Below are 17,245 nucleotides of genomic sequence, written 5' to 3'. Positions count from 1 at the left end.
GCCTGCGTGCTCTGCCTTTAAAGATAAAGGATTTGTATTTTCAAGAATTACATTAGGTGAACAGACTAGCGAAGGGTGCGGGGGGGGGCAGGGAGGGGGGTAAAGTGAAAGTTACAAAAAGGTAAAGCTCGAAAATGGAAAAACAATGGGTATCAAACAGTAAAGAAAGCGCAGACTGCACCTTGGAGCCAACCGACACCCAGGAACTGGGCACGAAGAGGGAGCCAGGGAGACGGTAGGATGACCATCAAACCACTGGGAAACCAGCACGTCAGAGGGCAGGAGGCATGGAAAGAGAGTAACTGAGGGCAGGCGGACAGCACGTTTTGGGTGAGGTCCAAACTTAAGGAGCCGTGTCCGAGCTCAGATTTGAGAACTGCCGCAGAGCACAGAATAGTGAGCTAGGGTACATCTCTGGTGATGCCAACTTGAAATGGGGCTTGCGGAAGCAAAGTTCTCATTCTGGAGCCAGAAAGGACTGAGCTTCATATAAATATATATGAAGCGATGACAACCTATGGAACAGGGTGCACCAGCACACAGGATGCAGGCCGCAGCATTACCCATATAAATATATACGAAGCGATGACAACCTATGGAACAGGGTGCACCAGCACACAGGATGCAGGCCGCAGCAACCCATATAAATGACAACCTATGGAACAGGGTGCACCAGGACACAGGATGCACGCCGCAGCATCACCCATATAAATATATCTGAAGCAATGACAACCTATGGAACAGGGTGCACCAGGACACAGGATGCACGCCGCAGCATTACCCATATAAATATATATGAAGCAACGACAACCTATGGAACAGGGTGCACCAGCACACAGGATGCACGCCGCAGCATTACCCATATAAATATATCTGAAGCAATGACAACCTATGGAACAGGGAGCACCAGCACACGGGATGCCGGCGGCAGTATTACCCATATAAATATATCTGAAGCAATGACAACCTATGGAACAGGGTGCACCAGCACACAGGATGCAGGCGGTAGCATCACCCATATAAATATATCTGAAGCGATGAGAAACCTATGGAACAGGGTGCACCAGCACACAGGATGCACGCCGCAGCATTACCCATATAAATATATCTGAAGCAATGACAACCTATGGAACGGGGTGCACCAGCACACGGGACGCAGGCAGCAGCATTACCCATATAAATGGAGAACTGAAGGACTCCGCAGGCACACGCTGGGAGCGTCACAGCGCGAACTTTTAAAAATTGAATATTGTGTGTTTTTTAACTTGTTTGCTGACAACCTACCCAAGCCCTCCTGAAACAGCCGTGAAGCGCTGCATAGCGCCGGCTGCAACGACCGCTGCAAACGCCATTCAGGCGAGTCCCTGGGCCACGCCCACATCGCAGGCCACGCCCCCTCCGCCAGGCAGCCTATAAATACGCGCCTCTGAGAGCGCCGCCCTGAGAACTGAAGGACTCCGCAGGCACACGCTGGGAGCGTCACAGCGCGAACTTTTAAAAATTGAATATTGTGTGTTTTTTAACTTGTTTGCTGACAACCTACCCAAGCCCTCCTGAAACAGCCGTGAAGCGCTGCATAGCGCCGGCTGCAACGACCGCTGCAAACGCCATTCAGGCGAGTCCCTGGGCCACGCCCACATCGCAGGCCACACCCCCTTCCTCAGCTACATTATGTGTTACTTCCGGACGCGCAGCGGACGAGCGCAGCGGGAGCGCCGTCTACGCGCCGAAGGAGCGCCAAAGGAGGGCCCGTCTGTGCCCGTCCGTGTCCCGGACGCGGCCAGCGCTAGCCCCCTTGCAGCTGCCCTCCTACCCTGTAATCGACCACGTGTTCCCTACTCTCGGGAGTACCTAATTGCACTTAATACTAAACCATGCTCCTGTTCGAGTCAATGGGACCTGGCAGATACTGTTCAGTACACTTGTCAATCATGCACATTTCGCTTTCAACTTACTCTTCCAGCCCCTATACAGTGTGCTACTGACCCGTCATGTCTCCGGGCCGCCTTGATCAACGCCAGATCTCTGGTAAAACATTCTAATGAAATATTCGAGCTACTAAGCGACAACGAGTTTGACCTTCTCTTTATCACAGAAACATGGCTCAATGACACATGTAACCCAGTGATCGAACTCGCCATCCCACGTGGCTTTAAAATTATCAGACAAGACCGCCCCCTAGGCAGAGGAGGCGGCGTAGCAGCCATTTTTCGGGATAAATGGACCTTTTCTCTAGACCCTATGGGCCCATCCATTGATGCTGAGGTACTCCATTTTTCTCTCACCTTAGGGGCTCATTTTACTTTAGGTGGATCTCTGGTATACCGACCACCTGGCCACGCAGGTAAATTTCTTGAGGCACTAGAGGACATGATAGTCCCACGCGCCCTGAAATACCCCACATATCTCCTTCTGGGGGACTTTAATATCCATGTGGACCAGCTTGATCTATCTGACACAGTTCGGCTAAACGAGGCGTTTGCAATGGCCCAACTGAAACAGTGGATCAAGGCTCCCACCCACTCAGGAGGTCATGCCCTTGACTTAGTATGTACCAACTTCAACATTAATATGTCTGAACCTGAGATTTTAAACTGGTCTGATCACATGCTAATAAGATTCTCCTGGCCCTTGTCCCGCCCTGCTGAGACCAACCATGCTGAGGCTCATACACAGAAAATTAATTTAGCTTTGCTCTGTGATCATCTCGATACCTCTCGCCCCTCACTGCCTTCAGAAATAGAACCAGCAGTGAGCTTATTCAATTCATGGATTGAAGAAGGGGTTGCTCTTTCCACCAAATTAGGTCGCGTCTGTAGAGCTCGCTCCTCCCCCTCTAAACCCTGGTTCTCCAACACCCTCCGCAATTTTAAATCAGGCTGCAAAAAACTCGAAAGACGTTGGAGACAAGCATACCTCCCTGAGGCCAAGAAAGAACTCAGAACAGCTCAAAAGAAGTATTATGCTGCAATTAGAGTGGCAAAAAGCTCATACTATGAAGGGCGTATTTCCAAGGCCAATAACAACAGCGCAGAAATCTTTGCTGTTGTCAAAAGCTTTGTCTCTCCTAGCGCCGCTCACCCTCTTCTAGCCTCATCGGCAAAATGGTGTGAGGAACTCTCTGTGTTTTTTGTGGAAAAAATTGATAAAATCCAAGATGATCTACTTACCGTATGCAACAATTTTCCATCCTCCATGACTACTCCTATCCCCACTATGCCCGCTTCTACGGATCAGTTTGCCCTCTTCACTCCAGTGAATACAACCGAGGTCGTGAAAATTCTGGCTACCTTAAAATCGGGTTCCCCTGCGGACCCCTGCCCAGCCAGAGTCCTTGCGGGCCTGGCTAACACAGTCGGCCAAGAGGTGACACATATTGTGAACCTCTTTTTCCAGCGCCACAGTGCCAGCTTGCTGGAAACAGGCAAAACTGCTACCACTCCTTAAGAAAAATGGCCTAGATCCAAAAACTCCCGCTAATTTCCGACCCATTTCTTTACTGCCAGCTCTAACAAAGATATGCGAAAAAGTTGCATTTTCACAGCTGGACCGATTCGTAGAAAACTCTCAAGCTCTCCACCCTGCGCAATCAGGCTTTAGAGCTGCTTTCAGTACAGAGACGGCCCTAGTTGAGGTCTCTGAGGCTATCCGTGAGTGCTTAGACGGAGGTGGCAGAGCGGCGCTGATTTTATTGGACCTCTCTGCCGCCTTCGATACGGTTCCTCACTCCCTCCTACTTACCAGACTAGCAGACATAGGCATAACTGGCCCTGCTCTCGGATGGTTAAGATCTTTCTTAGATGACAGGTCCCAGCAAGTGTGGATGCCGCCTTTCTCTTCTTCTCCCAAAAAACTTTCAACTGGCGTACCACAGGGCTCCACCTTAAGCCCCCTGCTTTTTAATGTCTATATGACCCCCCCTTATCTATCTAGCGGAACAGCTGGGGGCCAAAATTATGGCCTACGCCGATGATACCCAGCTCTTGTTTACATGGCCCAAAAACAACCTGGACACGACGAGAGTCCAATTCTGCTTATCATCGGTCTTCCGCTGGCTGGCCTTGGCTCAACTCAAGTGTAATGAGAGCAAATCGGAAATTCTGCTGTACGGCTCCTTCCCAGATAATTTCTATGATTCTCTCTGGCCCACCGATTTTCCCAGCCCCAAATCCACAGGTGGACCTGCAAAAAACCTAGGAATCTGGTTTAGCAATAATCTAAGATTTGAAGATCACCTGAAAAAACTCACCGGAATCTGCTTCTCCACTCTCAAAACTCTACGCAGATTCCTTCCTTTGCTCCCGCGAGCAGCTAAGGAGACGGTCATTCGCGCTCTGATATTATCCAGATTGGATTATGCGAATGCTCTCTACTGCGGACTCCCAGCCTATCTGATTCACCGCCTTCAAGTCATCCAAAATGCTGCGGTCCGGCTGCTGTTTAACATCCCCAGAAAATCTAGCGTCCGCCAACCTCTCCGAGACCTTCACAGGCTTCCAGTGGCTCAAAGGATCTTATTCAAGATCCTTGTGTTAGCATACCGTGCACTCCACCTAACAGGCCCTACCTATTTGAAAAAAAGATTTTCCCTTTATGCCCCCAACCGCCCTCTCAGATCAAGCAATCTTCATCAAATGACTGTACCAAAGTTCAAATATAGTAGGCTTGGTGGACAATCCATTTCTGTTAGAGCAGCGAGAGCTTGGAATGCCCTCCCCCTGCAACTGAGAACAGCCCCTTCCATCATGGCATTTAGGAAAGGCCTAAAAACCTACCTCTTTAACATCAACGCCTAATGGCTGTCCCTCTTTTGCATTTACTGTGATCTGCCCCCTTCCTTTTCTCTCCGCGCCAGGATACTATACTATTTAGTAGCAGAGCGCGTTACAAAAGCCTCTATAATAATAATAATAATAATATAAATATATACGAAGCAATGGGAAACCTATGGAACAGGGAGCACCAGCACACAGGATGCCGGCGGCAGCATTACCTGGGACTGGAGCGATGAGGAATCACGAGGGAAAGTCTTTCGTCAGCAGCGGATACCAATCTGCGGAGGAAAAAGGTGAAAGTCAAATGTTTATTTTGATGAAACTATTACCTAAAGTAGTTTGGTGAGAAGCAAAAATACCCTGGTTACTGAACCAGTAATTCAAACACCAGTGCACGACTTTTGTACTTGACGCATGCAAGTAAAGTTCCCATTTTCGGGAGTCCATCCTAACGTCATCAAAGCTTTGCTCACGTGGCCGGCTCGCAAACTTTTCACCTGAACTTGTGACAATCTAATACCATCAAAATATTGCCTCCCTGCTTCCTTCTCGGCAGAGACCTTACTACACCCTACCTGGGGCGGCATTACATAAAGTGCCCTAAGGGGCGCAACCGGTGTTTGCAGTTGCTTCGCGTGCCCCTGTGGCACTTTGGTATTCCAGAAGGGGCCGCAGACGCTTGTGCGTCCCTTCTGTAATGCCGATAGTGCTGGCCCACATAAAGCGCCAGCGCTATCTGCAGGGGGCATTCCCTCATTTGCATGGGGGCGTGCCATATGTAAACGAGGGAATCCCTTTGCCTCTGCGCCCGCGCCGTATTACACTCACAGGCGCAGAGGCAAAGAAGCCCTCAGGAGGTGCATTGACAGTGCACCCCCTGGTTGCACCCTTCTGGCGGAGGTCCAGGGACCCCCAGACATCCCCTTGCAGACAGGTGAAGTCACTCACTCCACCCGCCTGCAAGGGTATCTCTAATCCCCTTTAAAAGTGCAGGTGGGTTGCGGCCTGCACTGTCTAACAAGCATTGGCAAAGCCAATAGGTCTCACTTTTGGGAACTTGTAAGTATTTAGTTATGCAGCACAATATCCTTGGTGCAACAACATCAGCTGTTGCATAGCTAAACACTTATAGGTCCCAAAGGCGAGACCTATTGGCTATGCCAATGCTTGTTGTAGATGCTATGGTTGAGTAGGGTTAAGCTATTGGCATTGTAAATGACAATGCATTTTTTTTTTTTTAAACGAAAACAAAAATAAAAGGCATTGTTATTTGCAATGTCAATAGGTCAAAATCGCGTAATTGCGAGACCTATTGCATTGCAAATGCTTGTTTTTTTTAGCACCTCTGTTCTTTCATAAACCCCTTTGATAGCCCATCTTCCAAAAGTGCTTTGAGGCGGCAACAACGGCAGAATTAATCTTTTTTCAAACATCCAAAATAAAATTTAAATGTGTGAAATGGATGTATTTTCCGTGCCAGCGTTGGAATTTGAGAATTATGTATTACACACAGATCCCCGTAGCATGCACCGAACACACTGAGCTATCTGCCATTCCCACTGCTCCTAACCAACGGGACCTAGTGGGCTCTTTACAAGCGCCCACGGTGGAAACAATTCTGGTCAGATTTTAGCAGCATTTTCCTGCCCCTGCCTTGGTAAGAATAAAGGTCCAACGCAGTCAAAAATTGGGCAAAGAATGCTGCCTCTGGCTAGAATACTATTACAGATGAGGAGATCGATTACGGGCCTCAGAGGCGACGGATTAAAAGCAAGCCAGAACGCTTCACACAGTGTCCTTTTGTGGGGACAAATGAGGCAGATCCTACAGAATGATGGGGCAGCAAGTGTGAAATGAAAACAGAAACTGATCGCGATCGCGGGCTGTAAGGGTGCCCACAAGCGATGCAGCAATACGGAAAGGCGGTGGGAATCAAAAACTATAGCACGGAAAGCAACATAGAATGCCGGGTTGAAGGACGAAACACAAAAGGCAAGTTGCGGGACTCTCAGTGGTTCTGGAGCTTTCTTAGAGTTAGGACCAGTCTGCATGGTCTCTGGCAGCACAACCTCTAGGTGAGAGCAGCCTCTGTGGTCTTGGTGGTGGCCCCTGCAATGGATTGTGGTGAGCCTCGAGCCCTCCAGCGTGCAGGAGCTCTCGACTCAAGCTTCCGCCAATGTTGCCTTGTATGGAGAGCAGGAAATTGGCTGGGGGAGGTGGCCTTGGTTAAGGTAAAAATAGATCGGCTGCCATAAGGATAATCTACCGTAAACCGTGACCCAAGTAGCTGTAGCCAAGGCGTGGAACGGGAGAGCAAGCACAACTACCATTGTTAAAGTTAATGCGGGATATTGAGCTGTGGTGAAAAAAAAAAAAAGAATGGATTTAAAAGTTAATTTAGGCGAGCCGTGCAGCACAAAACAAAGGCAGGGCCGCAAAGTTAAAAGTGAAGCGTGCTGTGGCGCATTGCACAAAAAAAACATAATTAAAGTGATGTTGCGACGTGCAGCAATCGCTCTTTTGTAAATATATAGCTGCCATATTTTAAGTTAAAGCCCGTTGTGGGATGCGCACGTTTTGTAAATATAAAACATGACCGTCTACTATACTGTAGCCAAGATGGGGGAGCAAGCGTGAAATGAAAACAGAAACTGATCGCACTCGCGGGCTGTAAGGGTGCCTACGAGCGATGTAGCGGGACGGCTCCAACTTCGTGGGAAGTTTAACATGCAAGGTAAAACGCGGAAGGGGGCGCTTGAAAAACAAGACGCGCGGCCACGAGACACGCTCTGTGGTAGGCTCGATCTGTGGTGGGGGAGGGGCGAGCAAGACAGAGGCAGAGCGAGGCGCGCTCGCTTGGGAGAGCAAGAGGAAAGCCAGATGGCGCCTCTGCTCGTGCCTGTGCGCGTAACCGCACGCAGTATGCCACCCAAAAAGCTGTGGTAGGCTTTTTAAAGCACACTCACTAAATGTCTCGCCAGAGCAGCACATGCGCTGGCTCAGGCGAGACCTAAAAATGGAACAGCTGTAAGGCAGGTGCTCCATTTTTCAAAGGAATGCACTGCCCCGGTGGCAGCGCATTCATGGAGATAGGGCGCATCTTCAATGTTTGCGTCGGGGAGCACCTTTTTACACAGTGAAAAATGGGCAATTACGGTAATGTGGCCCCTGGTGGTAGCATGGCTCAAGTACCAGAGCTCTCTTACAATGGGTCATTGAGAGAGGATGTATGCTTGGGTCCAGATCAGAATGAGTATACAGCACCGGTCCAAGGCAGGATATGGTACAGAAACCATGGGGCCGTATTACGGTAAATGTGCATTTTTTAATTGTTTGCGCCGGGCAAACCTTTTTAAAACCAATTTGCACCTCTTGAATTCACTAGGAATCCTCCAAATTAACGGTGGTGGGGTAGGGCTGTGGTAAGATATGAACCCATCACATCAACGCTCGTCACGGTCATGCAGCCATGCTGCCTTTCCTGAGACCAGATGAATCCGGTTCCAGTGAAACCTGGAATGGCTCTGCACCGGAGGCTCGCTCTTAAATGCAGGTTGCAAACAGGAAAGAGAGGTAGGATCATTTTCACTTTGGCAGGGGAAGGGTATATACCTCCGGTGGACAGCCTCGTCCCACCCATAGAAACAACTGGTTGTGGTGTCCATGCAGGCTCAGGTGTCAGAGAGAGGCGCTGGTGGCCACACACAGAGCTGGCCACCCTCTAGAGCAGCACACACAGGGGCTTCATCAATGAACTCCACCCTATACCGGTCTAGGTATACAAGTAAAACTGAAAGAAACCCATACATGTGAATGGACAACCCTTACGTATGTTCCAGACATCTTGTATGTAAAGGAATGGCAGTATGAGAGATTTTAGTTGGATGGAGCCGGTACACCATCGCTCTTGTAGGGACACTGGTAAAAAGGCCTGTAACACCGACTACAGGTTCATGCTACCATCACAGCCAGTCTCTCCTAACCAGGATCGAGAGGACAGGGGTCACTATCACAAAGGGGGGTACACACTGGGAGGTCAGTGTACACAGGAGCCCACCTCTGCTCAGTCACAGCATTAAGGGGGGGCACCCCCAGTGGGCTTGCGTAAATGCGCAGCTCACATGCTAAACAAAATGCACATGGCGGTCCATATGTGAGAAGGTCTTCAAGTCTTCCCAGGGCCACACCGAGCTCTTTTACCCCAACAGCTGGTTCAGGCCGAAAGGATGGATTCTGGAAAGACCCTTCATTTCGGCGTTATGGTTCCCTTAGCACTGCCACACCTTGGCTGGACTTGAAATGTTATGAGCCCCACTCTTGACTTCAGAGTCCTGTCCAAGCCATTTGTAAGCCAATGTGACTATTGGCTTATGGGCCCACCAAGCCGCTCACATCTTATTCCTTGCACTTCTCGTGCCTGTGCACAGGTGGCCAAACGTCTGCATGTGCGGCACCTAAAGGTTGCTGTTGGCGCTTTACCTCTGGCTCACAAAGAGCACTTGTCCTACAAATTCTTCTCCGAAAACTTGGCCTAGCTTTTCTTGCACAACGGAGGTCTGCCTTCTGTTTGGCAGAGCCAGGTTTACCGTGTAGGTCAACATTGTTGGTCAATTAATCCTTGTGACTGAAGCCAAAAAGAGGGAACATTAGGCAGACCTCATGCAACTCTCCAGCAAGTCTGCTGGATGCCACTTGGAAAGGAGTCAATTGATGGATTTTCCAATAACAGGCATCTGAGATGCACCAGTGCCCCACTCCCTATTTATGCAAAGCAAACACCAGCAATTTAATGGCAGGTGGATTGTGTAGAGACGTGAAGAACACAATAAGATGATGAACTGTATTTTTAGGATTATTGCTGAGAAAGTAAAACAGTGACTAAACTTCTGTCGAGTTTCACTGAAAAGTCCAAAATGTCCTTCTTGTCCTCCAGTTAGTACATAGCTCCCCCCCTCCATCCTGGATCTCCAGGTCTCCTTTACGCCGGCTAGTGAAGCCCTCTCCCCCTTCTCCCCTCACACTAGATGGAAGTGCACTTCTTGCCCCACCTCTCCATGGTTTCTGCCCCCCCACACCCAAGTGAGGGCTCCCTTTCCACCCAATGCAGCTTCTGGCCTAGTGTGGGAGTAGGTATGGCCGTCTGGGTGTGTGAATAAACTCATACTCACAAAGTGCCTGAGCGTTGCATGGTTTTTCTGCATGCTGTGACATACTCAACATGGGACCCTGGGTCCGATCTTATTTTTAGTATCTCAGAGAAAAACATTTTAGAAGATCTTGCTATAAAGCGCCTGGATGCCCACCTTCTGGTTGTTGCATTAAGTGAACTGTAAAAAACGAAAAGTTGGTCTGTGGTGACTATTAATATTTAGTGCTCACAAAGCGATTGAAAGAGTGATTTTCTGGTGTTTACCTTCATCCTAGTTTTAAATCAACATCACTAAAGTTCTCTTGCTGGGAGTGTGTAGTAATGGAATACAACATACCTACTAGATGTTGGATCTTGTGTACAGAAGCAGGCCTGGGCACTGTAGGGTCTGCACAACACCCATGCTTGTGGTTTTCAGGGTCCACTACCTCGGACTCCTACCTTTACTTCCTTCTCCACCAACAACATCCTGGTGTCACAGTCCAGCACAGCTGCCAGCTGCTCAAGCCAACTTCTTCCTGGGTGCTGCTGCTCCAGCCTTGGACCCTGCCCCCTGGGGCTCTGTGCCAGCCTCACACCTGGCATCATCTCACACTAGCCTCGAGGTGCCTCCTCCCATCCACAGGGGTCGGATAATTGCCAACGGCCAAAATCAAGAATCAAAACCTGGCACTGAGACCTCATCCATCAGTGGCACTGTCATGGGGTCAAACAGCACACCCCGCTAAGAAAGGCACCAAAGTAGGTGAAGAGGAGGCAATGCTAGTGACTGAACAGGGCTGCTGCAGCCAGCCTGTAAGCCCTCCGACCCTAACAGGAGACCCATTAGCAAAGCGAGCAGCATCGTGGCGTTTCTCCCTACGCACAGGGGCCTGTGCCTGCTACAGTCAGCAGACATCACTACATGCAACATGCACCAGGACTCACAGAAAGACAAGCCCTTACCCCGGTCAGCCTCCTACAAGAGGCGCGAGCACCAGCACCGATGGAATACTACCTGTACCCAAAACAGCAATGCTACTGTGGACAGCGGAGGGTTTAAGGTTGCCCTTTGATCACAAGAATGGAGAAAAAAAAGCTTGGCAGCCACCAAAATAGTCAGTATTTGTTGACTTGGCAGATTATCCCACCCAGCTTTCATTGGGACTGGCCATGTTGTCTTCAACCTTAAAGCTGCGGGAAGTCCTCGGTAAACTGACTGCCCAGGTCCAGAGTAATCTCAGTCCAAAGGCCCCATCACTCCTTCAGCTGTATCTGCAGGGTGGCAATCTCTAAATTACGACTGCATTACTCTGTGCGTTCATAACTAATTCCTTAAGTGAGGGCTCCCTTTCCACCCAAGGAGTATAGAATAAAATGCAGAAATATGTGCTACCAAACGATTATTTCAGGCCTTCTTCCTGGTTACAATTCCTCCAGGTTTAACTTGGAGGCTTTGTTTGAGAAACCAGTGTGGTATTACCGCGTGCATTAATACTTAAAAGGTATTGAGCAGGAACTCCTGTTTCTGCCCAAGTTGGCATTAAGAGCCGCGCATAATGAGGGTCTAACATGTCCTTGGGTGATGTTGAAGCTTGACTAGGGTGACACAGTTTCCCTAAATCTTTGGCTGTCGAAGGGCTAAAAGTCTGCCCTCTGCAGCAAAGCACCTCCAAACACCATTTTCTCAATAATTCTAAACATTTGAAATGAGAAAGAGATAGAATATGAATGAATATTCTCATTATCTCCCTCTCCAGGAGACATAATACATTTGCAAAAAACTCCTAATCATGAAAAACACACGTGTAGATCTTGATTGGGAAGAAGGCTTTTGAGAAGATATAGCCACAAGCTGAATAGGAAAAGTTACAGAACTGGAGTCAGCAGAGAAGCGCCTTCCAACGTCCTTAGCCATACCCTGACCCCAGGCAACCCTCAAACACTCAGCATGCCTCCACCCACATCTAGACACCACTACCCCGGCCAACCCACTGCCTCCCAACAAAAGCATCTCATACCACATCATTTACCCAACTATCCCTCCTCCACTTTAAACCATAACAACCCTTTACTACTCCACCGCCAACCAAAAACCTTTCCTTGCCCCACCTTTAACCACAACCATTCTGACCTGCACCTAACCACAATCACACGAGACAACTCGAAGAACCACATCGCCAACTATTACCATCCCAGTCACACTTCCAGCAAAAATAAATCTCTCAAGGAAATAAAAGAACCGCCCACTGTTTCCGCATCAACTCCTACTCCACCATGGTAAACTCCCACCACCAGACACTTTCAAGCCCACCTGCAACCTTCTCTGCTCTTATCGCCAAGTACAGCAGCCGCCTCTGGTCTCACTGGCGAACTACATAAATAAACACAAGTCTTAGCACAGCCGGTATAGCCGTTTCAACCAATTGGCTTAGCAAATGCAGTTTGCCAATGCTGTGCAGCATTGGGCCAAATAAAAAAAAAAGTGCAATGACGTGACTTTTATTGCGGTCATTTCATTCCCAAGGTATGCATCACCAAATGTGTGCACAACTACAAAATAATGCAGGGGACATTTTCCTTGTTTATATATTTTTAAATGTAGTTACAGATCTAAGGCAGGGGATGGTAAATAAAAGGATACATTGCAAGGGAAGCAGTACTTGGGCCATACTCCAGGGTAGGGACAAACACACGAAAAGAAAGTGAATCTGCTACCAGCTGACCAAAATGAAGCAAGGAAAGGATTGACAATTAGGCCAACCAACAAGCCCCCAGTAACTAGATAAGATGCCTTCAGGCAAGACCTAAAGTAAAAAGGGGGGGGGGGGGACTGTGAAAGAAGCAAAAGGTACTTGCCAAAATAGTGAAGAGCCCAAAAGACAGAGACCCCAAAACATTTAGGGGCTCTAGGGTGAGGGCAAGAGTGTGTTTGAGGAAGGGTCAGGATGCGTCCTGCCTGAGGGGAAACTGTCTTTACCTCGCAGCATTCACCATGCAGGAATTTATCACACATGTAAACCTTTATAAAATAAAATTAATAACACATTTTGCATTTGTTATTTTTATGATTTTCAGGTTCGGGGCTGGGTAGAGGTAAGGGTGGTGATGGAGACTTAAGGGTTCAGGAGAGGGTAGAGAGAAAGCGAGGATTACTTGAAGGTTCAGGGGTGGTTAGATATAAAGGGAGGTGGGGGTGACTTGAGGGCTCAGGCGTGGGTAACGAGGTAAAGAGAGGTAGGAGTTACTTGAGGGTTATGGGGTAGGGAGTCGAGGCCGACTTGAGGGGTTCATGAGAGAGTAAATAGAGCAGAGGGTGGCTTCAGGGTTATGGGGTGGTAGAGGGAAGGGGACGACTTGAAGGTTCAGGGGTGGCTATATGTAAGGGAGGCAAGAGTGACCTGAGGGCGCAGGGTTGGGTAGAGGTACAAGGAGGTGAGGGTGACTTTAGGGTTAAGAGGTGGCTAGAGGTCAAGGGAGGGTTCAGCATTGGATAGAGGTAAAAGGAGGTATGGGTGACAAGAGAGTTCAGGGTTGAGCAAAGGTAAAGGGAGGTGAGGGGGATTTAGGAATAGGTGAAGGGAGATAATGGGGATTTTAGGGTTATGGGGTGGGTTGATGTAAAGAGAGGTAAGTTGGAAACAAACCTTTTGAAATCACTGCATACTTGATGATAAAACATCTTTTAAATTATAAAACCGGTGAACAACAAATAAGGAAATGAGAGATACACTGTACGGCAAGAATCTTAAATGAAGGGAGTTGGTTTACAGCTTCATCATCAATAAAAGACACTGGAGGCCAAATTGTATGCTTTGGAAATTGGTAAAATGCCACAAAGTTTCGTTATTGCTAGATGTTTGTGTTCAGCTCTTGGAAACACCCAGAAGCGCAAGCTTCAACTTGATAGTTTCACGTTCTCTTGCAAGCAAAGGCAAAACAACAACAACAAAAAATGGCATAATCCCAGCACACTAAAGTATGCAAAAAAATAGAATGCTTGAATTAATGTCAGCCACTGGTAATCACTCCGGGCTGCATCCTTTTAAAGACCGGTCTATGCTCACTCGTGAAAAGGAAGAAAAGAAGAACGACGACGAAGTCAACCAATGGTAAGCCATGGGTGAGCTAAAAGCTACTTTTAAGAGTTTTTTTTTTAATTTTTAGAAACAGTAGACGCTCGCAAGTGACAGCACGTGCATGCTGTCTCAGGCAAGAAGTAAAAAGAAAATTAAATTAGTTCCCAAAAAGTGAGCAGTGGCAGGATACAAGTCAGCCAATCAAAAGGAAGCTAAAGAGGCTACAGCTCAAGGGGAGGGACAAACACCATAAGACATTGAATAAGAAGCAAATAAGAGTGACAATAAAGCCAACCAATGGGCAGGTTGAACGCCCTCTTCAGAGGGCTTAGTAAGCTCACAATAGATCTTCTGCAACCAGACAGTAGGCACCGTCTGGTAGGCGAGACCTACCCCACCGCCATTTACAACAACCTGCCCGCTTCCTAGCCTCCATGAAAAAAACAACCCGCCAAGCCTCCGAAAAAAACAACCCTCCTGTCGCCCGGCCTCCAAGAAAAAACCCGCCCGCTTCTGGGCATCCAAGTAAAAACAACCCGCCCGCTGCTCGGCGTTCAAGTAAAACCAACCTGCTGCCCCGCCTCCATGAAAATCAACACCCGCTGCCCCGCCTTCAAGTAAAATGACCCCCTGCTGCCCCACCTACTACTAAAATACCCCTTGCTGCTCTGCCTCCAACTAAAACAACCCTCCTGTGTCCCCGCCTCCAACTGAAACACCCACCTGCTATGTTTCCAACTAAAACCTCCCTCTGCTGCCTCGCCTTCAATGAACACAAACTTCCTGCTGGCCAACCTGCAACCTACTTACCTAACTAAACCCTTTCTGCTATCCCATTTGCCTCACCTCCAGCCAAAGCAACCTATCACCTCACCTCCAAAATGCTGCCCCCCAACCTAAACATCCTCCCTGCTCCCCCACCTCCATTCAGAACAGCCCTCCTAAAGCCCCGCTTCCCACCTCAGCCTCCACACAACAGCTCAGGCAAAACCAAGACCCTGACAGCAACAGCGTCACACCTAACCCCCGCTCTGCCTAGAACAAAACAGAAGACAGGAGATCAAACTGACAACTTGTAGTAGCGAGGGAACACCACTGGACACAAACAGATTGCAAAAGTATCTATTCATGTCTCAAACATCCCCCGGAGACAACTGCTGTCCTGGTTCACAAACTATATTTCAAGAGAGAACATGGAACATGAGACTCGGTGCGCCACAGTAAACCTTGCAATAGATTACCACATCTTCCCTTTTCCGCAATGAAAAACCAACAAATTACAATGAGAGAACTTAAACGTATACAAAATGATATCATATGGTGGAAATAACACCGCCAGACACACACTGAAAAGGAACCATGCTTTTCATGCATAGAAGAATTCTAATATCGATACGCACAAGTATGAAATATTCCGGATAATAGCTTAAAGGTTTTCTGATGACTCTCCTCAGCCGAACCTTATTCTCTGGAGGAGCTTTATTTCGAAACGAACTATCCTCACGACTTCGCTGTTTTTGACTTTCACTACCCTGGAGCAATTCCATCACTCATTTACTTTCACTTTAACAGAATAATCACAAACCGCTTCAACTTTTACAGGTTCCCGGAACTTAGACTTCCCTTTCAGAACATGAGAAGGTTCTCTTATACGGATCCAATCTACTTTCATGATTTCGTTCCCATGTTTTTCCCCACCATGTTTCTCTTCAAAACTCAGCTTAGTTTCCCTTTGTGTCATTCCTACCATAGGGCGCACATTCTTATCCACGTCTCACCATGAGCGGTAGCAGGCCTGCAGTCTGTCAACCATGCTGGAAAAAAAAAAAAACACTGGCAGGTAGCCGACTTCGCATGATTTCGAAAGGTGTCTTACTTACGACTGCATTGGGACTGGTGCGATGAGCAAACAGCATATCCCCCAAATGCCACGCGCACACAAACACCTTTCTGAACCGCCCCTGGATACAGTCTACCAACGTTCGTCATTTTTTCCACCAAACCATTTGCTTGTGGATGATACAAGGCCACCCTTTTATGCTCAATTCCAGCTTTACTCAGAAATTCTCTCATTTCTATTGACACAAACTGAACCTCTTTGTCAGAGACTAGCTCTTTAGGTAACCCCTCTCTCTTAAGCATGGGCATAGCCAATAGGTCTCGCCTTTGGGACCTTATAAGTGTTTAGCCATGCAACAGTTTATGTTGTTCCACCAAAGATATTGTGCTGCATAACTAAATACTTATAAGGTGCCAAAAGCAATACCTATTGATCCTTGGTAAGACGATAGGACGGGAACAATAGGGGACAAGGCAGGGCTGAGAAGGAAGACGAGCGAAGGAAGGGCGCGACGCAGGAAGCTTGTGATCAGAGAACCGGCATCAGATTCAGCCCGGTGACTAACCAGGAGGGAGGGGGTAGTGAGAGGGACTTAGAGGAGGGTCATAGGCCGGGGGCTACTTTGCCTATTTGTTAACCCGGAACTGGTTTGGATGCCCATTGCAGAGATCTGATTCCAGTACGAGGCCACATTTTTCTTTACAGAATGCACCACTCAGAACTCTTTTCCGATTCCCTGCAGAAATTGCAATAAACAAGTGTGTATAAGACATTTCGAAATACTCACATCACTTGTTTCCACAATGCTATACACTTGACAAAATATAGAGATGTTTTAATACATGCAAAGTTGCTTGGATTTTATTTAGTTTGTTTGTGTAACTAATAACTTCGGCAAGGGATTGCGTTTAAGGATTTACAGTTATTTAGTTTTATTGGCATTAAAAACAACGTTAATGTGACTCATAATATGGATATGGCTGAAAGAATAAACATACTGCACGTGTCTCGTGATCTGCACTTGGAGCTCAGCTTGTCTCCCCTTCAGAACACGTCCTGGGGCAGTTCAGTTTACAGTATCTCATGTGTGTAATTTCGCAAGGTGGCATGGGAAACTACCGACTACAAAAATATCGAACAGCAACAATATTGACTGAACAAGATGATCAATGCAAGAATACACAGGGACGTATAGGTTTACTATGCTAGCTTAACAGCATTGCTGTCAATACAGAGACGCCGCTAATAGGGATACCTGAAAAAACCCTTACCCATCACATATGCACTGTGAAATGAGTAAACACCATCAAGACAGAAAACAATACCTGAGTTTACATAAAATCAGTCAAACACGTCTAAAGTCCAGGAACATCCGAAAATCAAATGAAATAAAAAAAGGTATCCCCTAAAGAAAAACATATCA

At 47.7% G+C, this 17,245-nt stretch overlaps 1 protein-coding gene across 2 annotated transcripts in view; it reads right to left on the bottom strand.

Annotated features, from left to right (window-relative positions):
* Positions 1 to 17,245, bottom strand: part of LOC146863482 (programmed cell death protein 4-like) — a 145,902-nt gene that overhangs the window by 104,006 nt on the left and 24,651 nt on the right. For both annotated transcript variants that reach the window (XM_085642909.1, XM_085642910.1), the window contains exon 2: positions 4,994 to 5,053. The gene's annotated coding sequence lies outside the window, so the exon portion shown is untranslated. The remainder of the gene's footprint in view (positions 1 to 4,993; positions 5,054 to 17,245) is intronic.

Source organism: Triturus cristatus, chromosome 2_2 (assembly GCF_964204655.1).
Source record: "Triturus cristatus chromosome 2_2, aTriCri1.1, whole genome shotgun sequence".
NCBI lineage: Eukaryota > Metazoa > Chordata > Amphibia > Caudata > Salamandridae > Triturus > Triturus cristatus.
This window is presented reverse-complemented; position numbering and strand designations above follow the sequence as displayed.